Here is a 16,144-nt window from a genome sequence, read left to right on the forward strand (position 1 = left end):
CAAAAAGGAACTTCATGATGATCACGGAATGGAAATTAGCCAGGACACAGAGCCTTGCAGTCAGTCGCATGCTGCATACATGACAACCAGAAGCCTGCAACCAGCAACCAGCAAGCTGCAACCACAGTGACAAATTGCAATTTAAATTTGGCTTTCGCGGGCTCAACACAACTACATTTAAGAGCACCACGTGTGTGCTCATTACGAGTCACAATTATTTGTAGTTTTTAATTAGAAAACTTAGCTCGTCGCCCTATATACTTCTGCTGCTATTCCTGTCATCCTCTTCTGCTGCTGCTGCTGCTGCTACTGCAACTGCCGGTGCCACAACGTGCACTTCAGCACATCAAAATGCTTTCATGAATACGCAATGCGCTTGTTAATAGTTCTGGGCATATGCGGCGTATGCGTAATGCATGATATACGAGTATGCAAGCGTGTGTCTGCGTGGGTGAGTGTAAGTGTGGCATGCAGATAGAAAGGTGCATTTGCAATTCATCAGCCAAAGGGCTTAACTTGTTGAGCTGCTTAGCAGGCCAATCAAAAATCGTGCACTTGATTACATTTGATTTATGGAACAGAGAAACCTAAATTGCACTTAAATGCTTCCCAATAAGGGAGTGAGAAGGTAGAGTTAAAGGAGGAAGGAGTTAAAGATATCAATTATCCAGTTAACTCACCATATCGTCTGCATTTAGAGCGTTAGGGTACAACACGTCCTAATCACGGAGTCGTCTGAGTTTCTGCAAAGAGAAGAGCGGTGGGGAACTCAGTACAAGGTGACTAGCTGGCAGTTGGCAGGACGACTTAAGCTCAACTTTGCATTGCCAAACAGCTGGCAGCGCTTAAGTAAAAGTTACGGGCAAAACATTTGCAACTGCAGCATTAATGCGACTTCGCCTGGAAGTTGAAAAACTTTCCACCAGGCGTGGGCGTGTCAAAAGGATTGTAAAGTACGAATACACCAAACCAAAAAAAGAGATGGGGTAAACTGGGAAGGAGCGGCAAAACTTTGCAGCAAATCAATTTCGCAGCAAACTAAATTAAACAACGACAAGCAAATGCAGCTGCCAAATAGATAAAAACGCCAAACACACGTGCCAAAAGAGGCGTTGGGGCTTTGGAGGGGGCGTGGCACGTGTAGGCGAAGCCGCAAACAAATTGTGTAAAAATGTAGGAAAAGCGTTGGGAATCGCGCAAAGGCATTTCGCCATTGGCAGCAGCGCCTTAAGTCGAGTCCCAGAGCAATTTATCATTTCTATGTTTAAAATTTATTACATTTATTTTATGTTGTTTAGCCCCCTTTTTTCTGTTGTTTACTTTTAACTGCTTTCCTCGGCGTTGTTTCCCCTTTCTTCTTTTTTTCCCCCATTTTTGTGCGTGTCCGTGTCTCTCAGTTTGGGGAAACACTTTAAGAGCCAAGTCAAGTGGATAAAGTGGCAGTGGTGAAGGCGAAGGCGGAGGCGGAGGCGGAAACGGAGGCGAAGGCGGCAAAGAGTTCTGCCGCTGTCAGTTGAGTTATAGCCCTCGACTTGGCCCCACTCGGCACTTGTAATTGAATTTATCGCTGTAGCAATATTCATCAACGTCAGGCACTATGTGGGCATGCTCTGCACTCTATGCTCTACGAGGAGCGGCAGGACTCTACTAGCTGGCGATGTCGAAGGCCTTACAAATGCCCGCCGATCAAATTGAAGTGCCAAAGATTACGCCACGCCTGCAGTTGCGCATACGCACCGTGGGACGCAGCCAAAGCTAGCTGAAATTGAATTACTCTGCCCCAAAACCAAAACCGAAACCAAAACGAAAACCAAAACCAAAAACCCAATGCCATGGTCCATGGTCCATAATCCACCCCCAGCCGTTGGAGTCCCCGTATCTCTCATCCGCAGAGGGCAGCGGTGCCAAATTGCTTTCGATATCAATTTCCTGGCAAAAGCTTTTGTTTCCCTGGCTGCTCCGGCCGCAGCTGCAACGAAATCCGATTAGAATTCCTGCACTGCCAGTCAGCCAGTCAGCTAGCCTGCCACGCCCCTCTCGCCGCCTCCGCCCCTTCATCAGCACCGCTGTGTGCGTTAAAATCAAATTGTTTACGATTGCCTCTGTTGTCGCCGGGCAAACACGCAGTACACAAAATTGAATACACTGACTTCGAAACAGCAAATGATAAGTATTGGTAAATATTTGTGTGGATTAAAAATATTCTTTTTGTTTCGCATAAGCGATATAAATCATTTTCTAAGCTACCATCGATAAATATCAGACATATATATTCATAAATGCTTCCACTTTAAATTTTACTTTTTAACTATATGCATTTACTTGTAATTTAAACTGCGCGCAATATTTTTAACATGTGAGATAGTTGTTCGGTTTTTCTTATATGTGGTATTTTGGGGGAATGGTTCAGTCCTTTTAGTACCTTTTAAATGCAAGTGCGTTGTCATGAAAAGCTTTGACTCTCTGCCACTTTTTTACATATACAAATTATACGATGTATCTTCGTTTAGGAAATGTTCAAAATCCCGAAAACGAACTGGATTGCAAGTCCTCTGCACTGCAAAAATCAATGGAACAGCGGAAGTGGCCGAGGAAAGGACGTGGACTTTTCGGTTCGCCCTGCTCCTGAAAAAATCATGATGGGGTTGACTGCACGTAAAATATGCATATGCTGCAGTGCATCCTGCCGATCTGAATTCGATTCGCCGGCAGAGCAATGAAATTACGCGCAGTTGGACTAATGAAACCAATGCCAAGTCAGCAAATTGCATCAACTTTCCACGGAGCGAGGACTGCAGTGGGAATTTCGCCCAAATCATTTAACAAATCGCATTTAATTTGAGGTATACTTTTGAACGAACTTTGCATGTGCAAACTCGCTGACATGGGGCAAAATGTTAAACTAATTGATTGGCTTGCGGAAATCCATTTCGTTGCTACACTGGGAACATTTTGTTAATAGGTAAATGTGTTTTTAGGTAAATGTTAACAGCTTTATATCGAGATACTTAATAAAAGTATTTCGTGAAATGTGCAAGTCAACCATCAACCTATTAATCGCAATAGCAGTGAAGTACTTAAGTAATATTACTTTTAACCATTTCGAAATGAATAGCGTAAAACATAAATCAATTAAGTCGAAATAATAAACAAATTGCAAGAGTACAATAGAAATGATGTATTTTATCATCAGGCGCAACAAGAATTTCAATTTTTCTTGTGTACTGCTCCCTGCGGCCAATGGAAGCCAAATCGAAATGACCACCATCAGGTGTGTCAGGTGTGGAATGGAAGATATCCCTTCTGCATTTGCCGGTTGTCAGCTTAATGAAACAAATACAATGTACAAATGAATACGAAGCCAGTGGAGTGGAGTGACGGCAATCAGCAAATCAAATTTCGAATCAAAAGCGAAACGCCTATCGATTGCAGCTGTCAGTTGCACATGCACTGCGGATTCAGTTTCGGATTCGGACTCGGGTTCGGTTTGGGATTGAAATGATGAATGGATCCGTAATGAGTGTTATTAGACGGCGTCACTCGCACTGACCGTCAATTTGTGCGGGCGATTGGACAAAAAGCCGTCGATGATTCGATACTCTCTTCCCCCCGCCACCCGTTCGCGTCCCTTGCTTTCGTCCTTGGCCAGCTGACAGGGCGTGTGACAGGATACGTCCAATTGAGAGCGAAACTGAAGCCCCACAAGATGGGCATGAGTGTGTGTGTGTGTGTGTGTGTGTGTGTGAGTGGTTGCGTCCTTGGCAGTCGGCATAATCAATCCACTCGCCTGACACCATGTCCTTTGTGCTGTGCATTCGTGAAAATTGAAAAAATTCACTCTGCTGGTGGGTTGACAGCGGCATTCTGGGATCGCTGCCAGCTTCAAGGAGGCGGAACAGGAGATATCCAGGGGCTGGCAGATGTGATATATGCTTATGGCCACCGTTGCCAGGCGGATGCAACATAAATTATCAAAGTGCAAGTTGCAAATTGCTTGGCCTTCAGCCTGTGGCACGAAATGTGCACATAATTTCAAATTTATTACGAATTTACGTGCCATGCGATATGAAAGGGAATCCCAGAGCACTAACAGAAAAGGACCTGCACCTTCGCTAGGTGGAAATAAGTATGCCAGCTATAGTGAGGATTGAGCCAGACTATGGATCATGGCTATAAAGTCTGCATTACCCGTTTTTATTATAGTGAGAAAGCTTTATTTATATTTATATTATTATTATCATATGTGTCGACCTTTCAAGAGATAGCGTTTGCTTGGTAAACTGTTTAAACTGTGCCGAAAATATTAGTTCACATATTGCAGCATTAAAGCTACTACTAATACTAGTCATGAAAAGATCGTTCCTCTTCTCTAAACCATCGTTCTTAAGAATATACATTTCAAAGTTTATCTAGTTTACTAGTTTTACCAGCCAACATACGGGTTGCACCCAATTGCTGCCAGTGTTTCAAACTGCACGGGTGCCGCATGTTCAGGTATCCATGGCACGTTGGGGGCGTGTTTCACATGCAAAGCAGGTGACACCCACACTGCCACGCCCTCCGACTCGTTACCCGCTTAAGACAAGCCAACGCCTGCAGGACGGCCATTGCTTTTGTGTCGACTTCCGCCCGCTGATGGGGGCGACCACGCCCATCGCCGTCTCTCGTTTGTTACAGCTTCTACCCCTCCACCTCCCACCACCCCCCTTTCGATTAAATGCATCATTTCCCAGCATTTCAGATGCAGCTGCAGCAGGAGCAGCCGGAGCAGCAGCAGCTTAGCCATAGCCACAGTCACCTAAAAGGATCTGAAAGGAGCCGCAGGAGTCGAGGCCATCGCATTTGCCATCCTCATTCCTCTGGCTAACACGGTGCCCAGCGGGTAACGCCACTCGTCCGCATTCCCCAGAATCTACACTGAGAAAAAATAATATACAGCCGAGTCTTACAAGGGGAATATGAAAGGGTAACCATTTTATCATAGTCTTAATTAAAGTAGTAAGCGTTTTTTAAGAAAATTAATCTAAGGCTTATGCTATTAACGTTGCATACATTTTATTGCGTCGAATTATCTTGGAGCATTCTGATTATAACGTGCTAAGGATTTTATTTGTATACCCTTGCAGATGATTGCAAAGGAGTAAAGTCCATTTTTAGGTCAACTTTCTCAAGGAGGAAAAGGCGTATAAGCTTCGTCTTTTCAAAGCTGGATTTTCAGTTTTAATATTTAGGAAGGTTGTGTCACGCAGAAAGGTTCTATTCAAACCAAACATTAATTCATCCATTGAACAAAGGCCACTAAACAATCTATAGAGACTCTGATTCCCACAAAAAGTTGCCATTCATTTTCCCGCAGTGCACCTGCAAAGAATGTTGTGCATTTGTGTTCGCCTCTGTGCCCCTGTGCCTCTGTGCTGAGCGTTGTCCTGGCTCCTGCTGTGTCCTGCGCGCTATGCTAACAATCTTGTACTTCGGAGCCCGCTCGAGTTTAACTATTGACGTTGTTGCTGCCGCTGTGCTGTCATTGCCATTTTGCCGTTGTCCCCGGTAATGTTACACGGCTTTTTATACTCCTCGGAGGCAACGGCAACCGACGACAACAATAAAGCAGGTGAAGGATTCACATAAAAGTTGTAAAACTGATTTAGCCAGGGCGTGCACATGGATAGAGCAGGATTGCGGACCTGCCACGACGACGATATTAAAAATCAAATTTCAGCTTAACAATTTAAGGAGACGCAAGATGTTCCTGGTATTTTAAAGTCTTAAATCAACTTTAATCAGTGCTGATTGGGCGTGAACTAGTGAGTTAGCAATGGTACTCAAACAATCGGATAATTGGGCGGGGAATGTGCTATAAATCAATCTCCCTTCCTTGCCACTTCGACCGAGCCAGTCGCCAATCGCCATCAAATCACCATTTTTGGGCCAGGCAAACATGGCCGTCTCTTTTGTGCCAAGAATCTATTTGCTGCCGATTCAATAAGTTTTTGGGCTCAGGACCGCCGGCGATTTGGCAAGCCTGAGCTGCATTTCATATCAGTTGATTAGAGCTGCAGGAAGGACGAACGAAGGATGCGGATGGGGACACGGACACAATGGGGCTGCTGCCAAGGAGGAACTTTAATAATGGCCGCAACCAAAGAACAGGCAGAAAGGCAGACAGACAGACAGACAGACGGACTGCAAATAAAACGCGAGACGCCAAATTAGTGCCAAGCAACTAGATGACGGCCAAATTGAAAGCAAATGAAATGCTCCGGCCCTCGCAAAAGCCTGCTTCAAGATCTCAGACCCATAGCAATTAGCCGCGACACCAGACCCCCTATTCATTTTCCTTTCCATTTTCATTCCCCAACCCACTTTCATCGCCATTTCCATTCCCTTTTCCATTTCGAGTTCGTTGGAATTCTTGGATACTCACGTTTATGCTAGTTGCATCGCATGGCATTTGCTGTTCCAGTTGGGCCATGTTCTTTCCCTGCTACATTTTCAGTTAATTGCTTCAGCTTGGCGACTAAGACGGGATCCTTGCTCTGCGCTGCAATGGAATGGGAAGCATTCAAATGGGAATGAGGTTAGCAAGTGCGTTTTGTAAAACTAATTGCAATCTGCAATGGTAACGAGTTATATTTCAAAGGAGCTATGTTTCAAAGGAGTAAGAGTGAGAGATGTTTTTGTATTCACCACCCCCTTAACTCGACTGAATACAATGTGTTAGAAAATGTGTAAATTAATTTCTTTGGTGCTTAACTAGGGAAGGGAAAAGGCTTAAACATATTAATTAATCTACAATTAATTGTTAAAGTATAAAGTTATAAATCATTCCATTTATCTGGGACATTTTGAAGTTATTTATAATATGATAATGTTTTTTGATTTTAAGTACGTGCTTGGTATAAAGCAAATTTGATTTATCGAACATTTTAGTGGCTCTCAGTGACAGTAATTATTTGTCTATTTGCAGTTCGCATTTATGTATATTACAGATATATTTCACCCCATTAACATACATTTTAAAATGCGGGTGTGAAAGCAATGCCATATTTTCATAATATAAATAAAGTTAATATGCAAGTTTAGAATTTATTTATGCTCCAGCAGCAGCTGCTGTTTACATCATTAATAATGTATTTGCAATTTTTACTTTCAGGAGCGACTTCTGCGCTGCATTTCGTCGTATGCCACATGCATTAGTCCATAAAACATTAGCTACGAAATGCTAGAAACAAAGCAATTATGCCACTCACGTACGCGTGTTTGATTGTGGGTGTGCAGAGATGGCCATAATTGGCCTATGACTATGTAAATTGCGACTGGCCGCAAAGTAGGCCATACCAATAATTGAGCCGCAAATGGCATTAAAATGAAACACGCATCAACGAAAGTTAATTGGGAGCCAAGAGAGAAAGAGAGGAGCCCAAGGATATGCTAGCATGCTAAGGGGAAGCAAACAAAGCTCTCCCACAGGCTTCGTATCAATCACAACAGAGCACACAAGCAGATACAGATACAGATACAACATCCAACGCACACACATATACTTGAAAGTGGGAGAGGGAAAACTAAATCACATCCAATTTTTATTGCTGTGAAAACAAAAGGCGCAGCATATTATCGCAAAATAGCGATGGCAGAGGGGCGGTTCGGCTTTTTGGGCGTGGCTGGCTATATCTGCGTCTGTCCGTCTGTCTATTTATGCCAAGCGCACGTTTTCACACAAGAGACACAATAAATGATAACACATAAATTCGCATACAACTTCGTCCTGCCGCGGCTCGCATGTGTGTGTTTGTGTGTTAGTGAGTGTGTGTAGGTCGTATCGTTAAAAGTCAATTGTAAACTTGCACGCCCAAAAGCAGCCTTACAATATGCAACTATAAAACTATATAAACTTTTCCTTTATTAGTTGGCGCCTTTGGAAATTAATGTAATACGTAGTACATAAAACGCATAATAAACATGTTGAATTATATTCAAGAAAACAACTACATGATAACTGACCTTTACAAAAACTGACAAAGGTAAGGCCTATTTTCAATACGTTAAAGCACAAATCTTGGGTATTTGGATGCTCTAAATAATATTAAGATCATATTGCGCTTTTTTTAAGTTGGATGATTTTTGTTCTATCTTTTGACCTTAAGTCTAAAGCCTCTATATACTGTTTGTTTTCTGTGTAGTGCCACGCACACTCTCACGCTGCGGCGCTGTAACTAAGGCAGATCGAATTATAATGCAAGAAGCAACCGTCGCAGTCCTCTACGCGTATATCTCCCTTCCAATCCGCCCCTCCCCCCTATACCAGTTCCCACCCGCAGAAGCGCGTAATGCCACCTTATCAGTGGCATTCAAATCAGAGCATAAACACACGCACACAATCGCGCGGAGAGGCGCTGCAGCCAAAGAAAGGCAGTGAAGCGGCAGCTGGATAAAAGTTACATTGACATTGCCCAGCACTAGTTGTACGTGTGTGTGTGTGTGTGGGCTGGTAAGAGAAGGATGTGGCAGGATAATGTGGCCAGAGAGAGAGAGAGTGAGAGAGAGAACGGGACAGAGCGCCTGCGCTGGTCGGCTCGGCTACCAACAACGCGTAAGAGTGGCTGGGATAGACACGCAGAGAGCGGCGTTCGAAAGGATTTTCTTTCCATTTCCCTCTTTGCCGAGCCGCCCATTTTCCCATTTGAACTTTTTCTTGCTCGCAGAGCCGAGGAAAACGTCGCTTTTGTTTTTGGCCAGGCTTGTTGTTTACGCTTTGCCGCATATGTCGCTGCCAATGTATTTAATTGTGAACTGCGCACAAAAGTAGGCAACGATAATTTCAGCTTACCCAGTGCCACACATCCTTGCCACTTACATGTGTGAGGGTGTGTTTAGGGGCGTATGTGTCTGTGTGTGTGCGTGTCGTGTGCGTGTGTGATTGTCTCTTATTTATTTATTTTGTTTGCTGTTCTGGGCCTTTTACAGGCAGTCGCTTAATGACGTAACAATTATCTTTGGACGCATGCTTATAGCACTCACGGGTGCGCTTACTGCAGCCCGAGGTTGCCAATTGAAATTGCCACAAGCCCAAACACACACACACATACACACACACACCCACCCACACACATTCTGACCCTCACTCCCTTGGAAGATGTCACATTATGGCTCAGCAGATGCCTCGCATTGTGTATGCGTTATTGAAAAGTTTTTCAATTATGGAAGAGCTCCTCGGATGAGCTCCAGTCCATTAGCAAACAGCGGAAGCTTAACTCGATGAAACTCCCTAATTGACCGCTCTCATACCGACGACCCCTTTAGCACCCCATGGCCTAAACGTTTTGCAAATAAACTATTTTTTATTCATAAACAAGCAACAACAGCGTGGCATACTCTAAACGACCACTTAAGTGTGTTCCCCATCAGCAGCAACAACAACGGCAGCAAGTACAGCAGCAGTGGCAACAACGATGTGGCAAAGATGCAAGTCTTACACGTGGCGAAAACCAGGACAACTGACACACATTCTGTTTTCTACTGGCCTTACTAATTAGTAAACCACTAACTTTCCATTTAGAATGCCTATGCGAAAACCGAAGGCCTGCCATCTCAACTGCTACTTCAAATTGAAATAAATAGTTATTATAACCACTCGTTTCAGTTCCGATGCTAATGACGACTTTGCTAGAAGTCCTAAAAAGCCAGTTTCTGGAGTAAAATACAAAATATACGTACTTTTATCTTTAATTGGAGTGCATTCCAACAACATGTAGCAACTACAGGCAAATATTTTCTAAAGTGAACTCAAATCATTTCAATTTAAGTTCATTAACCTGATTATCCCCGTAAAATACAATTGTTCCTTATTTATATGAACATCACAACTTTAATGATTTGTCTTTCTGTGCTCCGAAATTTCTGTTTATATGTTATATGATCCACAAGCGAGGAAGTTATAAATGTGTTGTCGGTTTGGGAAAACCCTTTGCACTCGACCAGAACCCAACCAGTTAGCCCACATTTCCCGCTGTGTACGCCACCCACTGCCACACATCCGGCGACGTCGCTGACGTCGTCCAGAGCGCATGAATGGATGAATGAATCCCTGAATCGCCACTGGCAGCCAGACAAGCCAGCATGTGAGGGGCGTGGCCAGGACTTGGCCCCATTGTTGCTGCGGTGGCAGTGTTTCTGTTGCTGTTGCTTTTGCTTTTGCTGTTGCTGCTGTCATTACTCGACTAGTTGTTTTTGTTCGTGCTGCTCTTTGTTGTGGACGCTGCTGGTCCTGTCGTTCTCATCTAAGTGCATGCGAAGAGGGCTCCAAAAGTTCTTCTTTCTTTTGAATTCCACATTTCCCCGGTGAGTTTTGTGTGGGCTGAGTGCAAGGCTTGTGTGGGTGTGGGGATGTTGATGCTGCTGCTGCTGCTGTGCCATTTGTGCTTGATTATTTTTGCATGCAACTGCCAACTGAGTTCCGGGGCACCTGCTCATGACCAAGAGATGTCACCCCACCGCTGCTGCCCTTTGTCTATATTTTTTGTATTTTCATGAGTGGTATTTGTGTTGGCTGCGGCCATTTGCAGGTAATCTATTTGAAGTGCGGCCCTTATGGCGAATTCATGAATTCGTGCTGCATATCTTGGGCCGCTTAGCCATCAGCACCTTGACACATTTCACATTTTGGCCCTACGATAGCTGGTAATGGGCCACCAGATTAACCTTGAACCGACCAGGCAAAAGAACACTTAGCGCCCATCGATTGGCGGACATTGAGGACTTCTCTTTTTTCTCTTTGGAGTGAACCTCATGGGGTACACAGAAACAGAGAAACAGACAACAAAACATTTGTAATTAAGAAAGTTTTCAGCTGAAAAGCTCTTAAATGAAATTTTAATTTATTTCTAAAATGCTGCCATCACCAATAGTCAAGGAGGAGTCAGGGCGAAAAGGAGCTAAGCCAACGGGAAAAAAGGGAAATAGGAAAACACAAAAACAAAAGCCAAGGCAGCTTGAAAAGTTTTCCAAAGTGACAGGGACAAACGGAGAAAGGGACACGCCTGACTGACAGACAGACAGTTGTCGCTAGAGAAATTATCTGAGAGCCAGCAAGGAGCAAAGGAGCAAAGAGCAAGAAGCAGACAACGAGGAACAAGCAAGAGTTGAAGGAGCCGGAAAACCTATTAAATATTTAACCTTATCGCAGTCATTTCCACGGCATCAAGCCGGAAGTCTCAATGCGGCCAAGAAACCATTGCGGCCAATCTGTGTGTGCAATTGCCAGCGGCAACAACAATAACGCCACGCAGGACAACAATTGGCAGCGTTTTAAAAAGCGCCTCCAGGACACGCCGGCCACATTATGGCGTCCCATGAAACGCTTAAGCCATCAACACAATGTTCGGTAATTAACCCGGCTAAATACGATACGACGGCCAAATTATGCCAGGATCCGGCTAAGACGGAACGTGTGCTCCCTTAATGTCCTCCTATTCCAAGCAGTTTGGCCTCCTCTGGGGGCGGGAGCACCTGATAATAGCCCCCTGAATTCCTGTCTAGATCCACGTATTTATCTCGCCCCATCTCCGGGGGCAAACACAGTTCACTCGTTTTCTTTCATCTCAAACCAGTGTGTGTTAAAAATTGATTTGAAATGTAGAGAATTGCTGTATTGCTGTATCACATGAATGAAGTAAAGGGTGTTTTTTCGAGGTATGGAACTGTTCAAGATGGCAAACGATTTAACAGCTGTCAAGTGATTTATTTGGCATTTGGCATCTATTTGGTTTGGCAATTCATCAGGATAACACTCACGCCAGAACTGCGCTTGCAAATAGTGCAACTTTAATTCGAAAATAATGGTTCTGTGCGGAATACGTATCGCTCACTACTTCCATTTTATCGCCGACATCATCAGAGCAGTTAATTCGATTAACCATGGACCGTTGTCTCTTCTTGATAAGTCGCACAAAATAAGCTATTGCTGCTGTAAAGCGTAGCATTAAGGAATACGCGAATGAGTCAATTTACCATCGGACACAGGAATTGATCTGTGTCCATCCACTTACTGGAAGAAAGATACGTTTGGTGACCGCCTAATTTCACGTTTTGGACCTGCGAATTGGCCTCCCAGTTCTTGTGATACAACGCCGCTAGACTACTTTCTGTGGGTCTATCTAAAGTTATTGGTCTATGCGCACAAGCCACAAATACTTAACTTTTGTAAGAAAACTTAACATTTGTCGTGTTAGTGCCGTTGTACGGCCACAAATGTTGGAAAAAATCATCCAAAATTGGAGTCCAGATTGATGTAGTCCAGAATGTATATGTCATCATATGTCAGAAATCATATATAAAAGGTAATGCCACTAGATTATCTTTCAGTTAAATACAATTCATGCCAATCGAATAATGCATCGTTCCTTTATTACAATTTAAACTTCTATACGTCTAAAAAATAGCCTTCATAAATTACTAGATGTAATATGGACATTATGCAAACGTTTAATGCAATTAACGGGCTAACGCCTTTTTGCTTAAGATTTGTTAGTGAAAATATTTCGTTCTTAAGTTCGACCTTTGCATTTAGAAATATATTGATATATATAATAATATGTTTAACTTCTTTTGTTTTTAAAATAATAGAAATACAAAATTCCGAAATTCTTCTCCCAAACGATAAATATTTGTTGTTTTAAATCAAAGTTTCAGTGTACATTGGCATTCCTGTACATTGATTGATATTTACTTCTTATCAGAGGCTATTATCGTGATTAAAATGTTGCAAGCCTTCGGAGCCATTAACAACTGTGCAGCATTCTTATCAGCCACAGGATGCACCCCCTCCACCCCCACACACACACACACACACACACACACGCACAAAGTAACCCACAAAGGACACACAAAGAGAGAGAGAAAGCTAAAGAGAAAGAATGTGTGTGTGTTTGTGGCAACGTGGTGAAAGTCCAGAGCAGAGACAAAAGAGAAACGTGTGGTTTTCTGTGTGTGTGGTGCTGATTTTCCACAAAAATGAGAGACGGTAAACAACGGAGCCAAGAGGCTCCTGGCTCCTGGCTGATGGTGATGGCTCTGGCTTTGGCTGCCGTCTGTGGGCGCTCAGCTCGGAATTCTCTCGAGAAGACGAATACGAAGACCGAGAATCACCCATTATCCATTTTTATTTTATCATCAATTTTATTACACACAAAGTAAAGAGGCGCAGCCGAGCAGCAAGTTGATGATGTACCAGGCTATCAACATCAATGAAAACCGACGACAACAACAACAACCAAAAAAACAGAAAGGAGCGAAAGCTGGAGAGAAAGCGACACACACACAGGCACACACGCAAAGAGAGATGCTGAGAGGCGAGGATACGAAACACACGCCCTTTTGGTTGAAAAAGCCAAAAACTGAACGGAAACCGAAACCGAAACCAAAACCGAAACTGAAACGAAAACTGAAACACTCGATGAACGACTTAGTGGCTATGCTAATACTAATTGCAGTCGTACTTACTTAGGGCTGCATCTGTGGCTCCTTATCCCTATCCTTATCCGTATGCGTATCCTTTTAGGCCTGCTTTATGTATGTGTATATATCCTGATTCAGTGACCGGGGCGAGGAATGTTTGTTGCTGAACACTTTCTTAGCTTTGTATTATATTTGTATTATCATTTGGTTGTAAACTTTTGGTCTTGCACTTGGTTTCTCCACTTCTCAGCTTGGCATTTCACTCACTCGAGACACTTTCCTGCTGAAATCAAAGGATTCTTTTAAGGCGGTCCACTACGATATGCGGCCACGGATCTCGAACTCCTCGCACGGGTGGCAGTCGGGTAACTAAACGCAAATCACCTCATCTGCTTACGGGCCATAAAATAAATGTCTTACGAGTGCGCCTCAATTGACCGAACAATAAACTCAATTTGCATTGAGCTCTCTGCATTTGTGTGGGTGCGGGTGATTGTGCCGTCTTGCGCTTGATTGAATCAACAGCAAACAAGTGAACAGATTTGGATTCCGTTTAGCTCGGACACTTTAACTACATAGTACGGAGTACACAGTCGCACTGGGTTAGTGCGCTTAAGTGGGCCTGAGGAGCCTATTTTAGCTATTTGCCTCCATTTGGCACTTATTCAATTGAGGCGTTTTGGGGACATTTCGAAGACGTGAAGATGTGAAGATGCCAAGATGCGCCACCAGGAGCGAGTAATTATGTGCGGCAATCTGGCCCAGGAACACAAGTGAACGACAAGTGTCCAGCTAACGACAAAGACCTTCAAGGGCTGCTAAGTAGGTCGTCTTGTTTGGTGGGTCTATATGCAATAATCTATATGCCATACTGCGAACAGAGAGTATATTTTATGTTTCCCCTTTTTGGGTTTTTAAACCAAAAAACCTAATATCATTATTGAGTGCTTGAAACTAAATTCTAATACTTTTATTTTATATAATCTGCTCTAATTTAAATTAAACAACAGTTTTAGCCTTTGTTTCAAATAATTTTGCACCCATTTTATCATAGTTAGCAACACGACTTAAAAAACCTTTAAAAATCCTTAAACAATTCTACAAATCTGGTTCCTTCGTATTTCCCTTCCTCTGATTTTCACTTATATTTTTCGCCTTTCTTTGTCTGTTGTTGTGGTTGCTCTTTCTTGCTTTTCCCCATTTTCACGCTTCTTCTTGCTTCTGCTCTTGTTGTTGTTGATAAATTCGGATTTTTTGGGAGCGGCTCATTTGCTTTTCTCTTAAACTTTTCCTTTTTTCTCGCGTGGAAAAACATTTTTGGCAGACTTACTGGGAAAAATGTAAGAAAATTTCATGCTTACTAGCAACAAATGCAGGCATACAAAAAAAGAACAATTTGTGTAGGATTGATTTTTCTGGAAAAAGGTTTTCTTTTACAGGCTTTCCTGAAGCTGCAGCCACTGATGACGCGAAGTCAACATTTGACGACGAAGTGGTTATATTAATAAATGAAATCAAAATCTGGCCTTGTTTTTGGATATTCTTGGAGTTGTTTTTTTTGTTCACAATTTGAATTTTCCTTAGTTTTTCTTGAAAAATGCTTGGAAAATGTTTGCAAAATGGCACACTGACCACATATAAACACTGGCACGCACGCACACATACACATACACACGGGGATTACAAGTTGGCAGAGCCGTGGCAGCGAAGTCGGCAGCGGCATCGGCTGCCAACAATTTCCATTTGCCTATTCCGCTTTTCCACTTTGTTGTTGTTGTTATTTAGACAGAGGATGTGGTGTGCTCTTGTTGCCAGCATTCCTTCGTTCAGAACCATTTACCGAGCCAAGTTTCCTTTGAGCCGCCGTCGCTCTCGAGTCGCAAATTCACACTGAGCCGGAGTTTTGGTTTCGGTTTTGGATGCTGGATGCTCGGATGCTGCTGGTTGTGCTGCTTTGGTCCTCTGCCGCCGCGGCCAAGGACTCAGGCGCATGCTGTCGGCGCAGAAACCATCGCCCCAAATCTCTTCACCTTCGTCCCTTAAAGAGAGCCGGAAGAGCACGTATTAAGTGAAGAGCGGAAGCGCGTGGTGGATTAAGCACTTGAAAACCGTGGCGCCCGCACTTCAGCAAATGCGTTGCAAATGCACATTACGCCCACTTGTAATTAGCGCGCTTAATGCACATCAAGCATTCGCTTTTCGGCGGAAATAGGGAGGGAAGTCCTTCTGCCAAACCTAGCGATACTGCAAGTCGAATCGAGTGTTGCAGCGATCAGTAATTGCTTGACACCGGTCAACTGACATTGAGCTGTAGAAAAAATACATCTGTAAAATAAAATCAAGGAATTTTAAATGGACAAAAACATACGAATTTAACTCATTTTCTTACCCTGTGAAAAATTTTACATAACTTATTAGCTTTAAAAATAGCAAGGTTGATATATGTAAAAATTTGTTTTCTTTTATCAAATCTTAATAGTGCTTAAAGCGTTTTTTTTTGCAAATTTAGATTATATTAATATACGTTTTACCGTAGTGCGTGAACAGTTGCAGAGGGAATATTATTATTATATTTTATATTAAATTATATATTACATTATTATATTAAGTTATTATATTATTAAAAATTATTAAAAACTATCGTATTCGTTTCATGGAATGTCCATCTCTAAGTGTGACCCTCATGAAA

General features: G+C 43.0%; 1 protein-coding gene across 9 annotated transcripts in view; it reads right to left on the bottom strand.

Moving 5' to 3' along the window:
- LOC122622511 (cubilin) overlaps window positions 1-15,310 on the bottom strand; it is a 50,363-nt gene extending 35,053 nt beyond the window's left edge. For 6 of the 9 annotated variants that reach the window (XR_006326301.1, XR_006326302.1, XR_006326303.1 and 3 more), the window contains exons 1-3: window positions 13,501-13,810; window positions 6,425-6,541; window positions 681-743 (exon numbers count right to left, since the gene is read on the bottom strand). The gene's annotated coding sequence lies outside the window, so the exon portion shown is untranslated. Of the gene's footprint in view, window positions 1-680; window positions 744-6,424; window positions 6,542-13,500; window positions 13,811-15,295 lie in introns of those variants that run through there. The other 3 variants (XM_043800991.1, XM_043800992.1, XM_043800993.1) reach the window with 3 other exon arrangements.
- Window positions 15,311-16,144: the final 834 nt, after the last annotated feature.

Source organism: Drosophila teissieri, chromosome 3R (assembly GCF_016746235.2).
Source record: "Drosophila teissieri strain GT53w chromosome 3R, Prin_Dtei_1.1, whole genome shotgun sequence".
Classification (NCBI taxonomy): domain Eukaryota; kingdom Metazoa; phylum Arthropoda; class Insecta; order Diptera; family Drosophilidae; genus Drosophila; species Drosophila teissieri.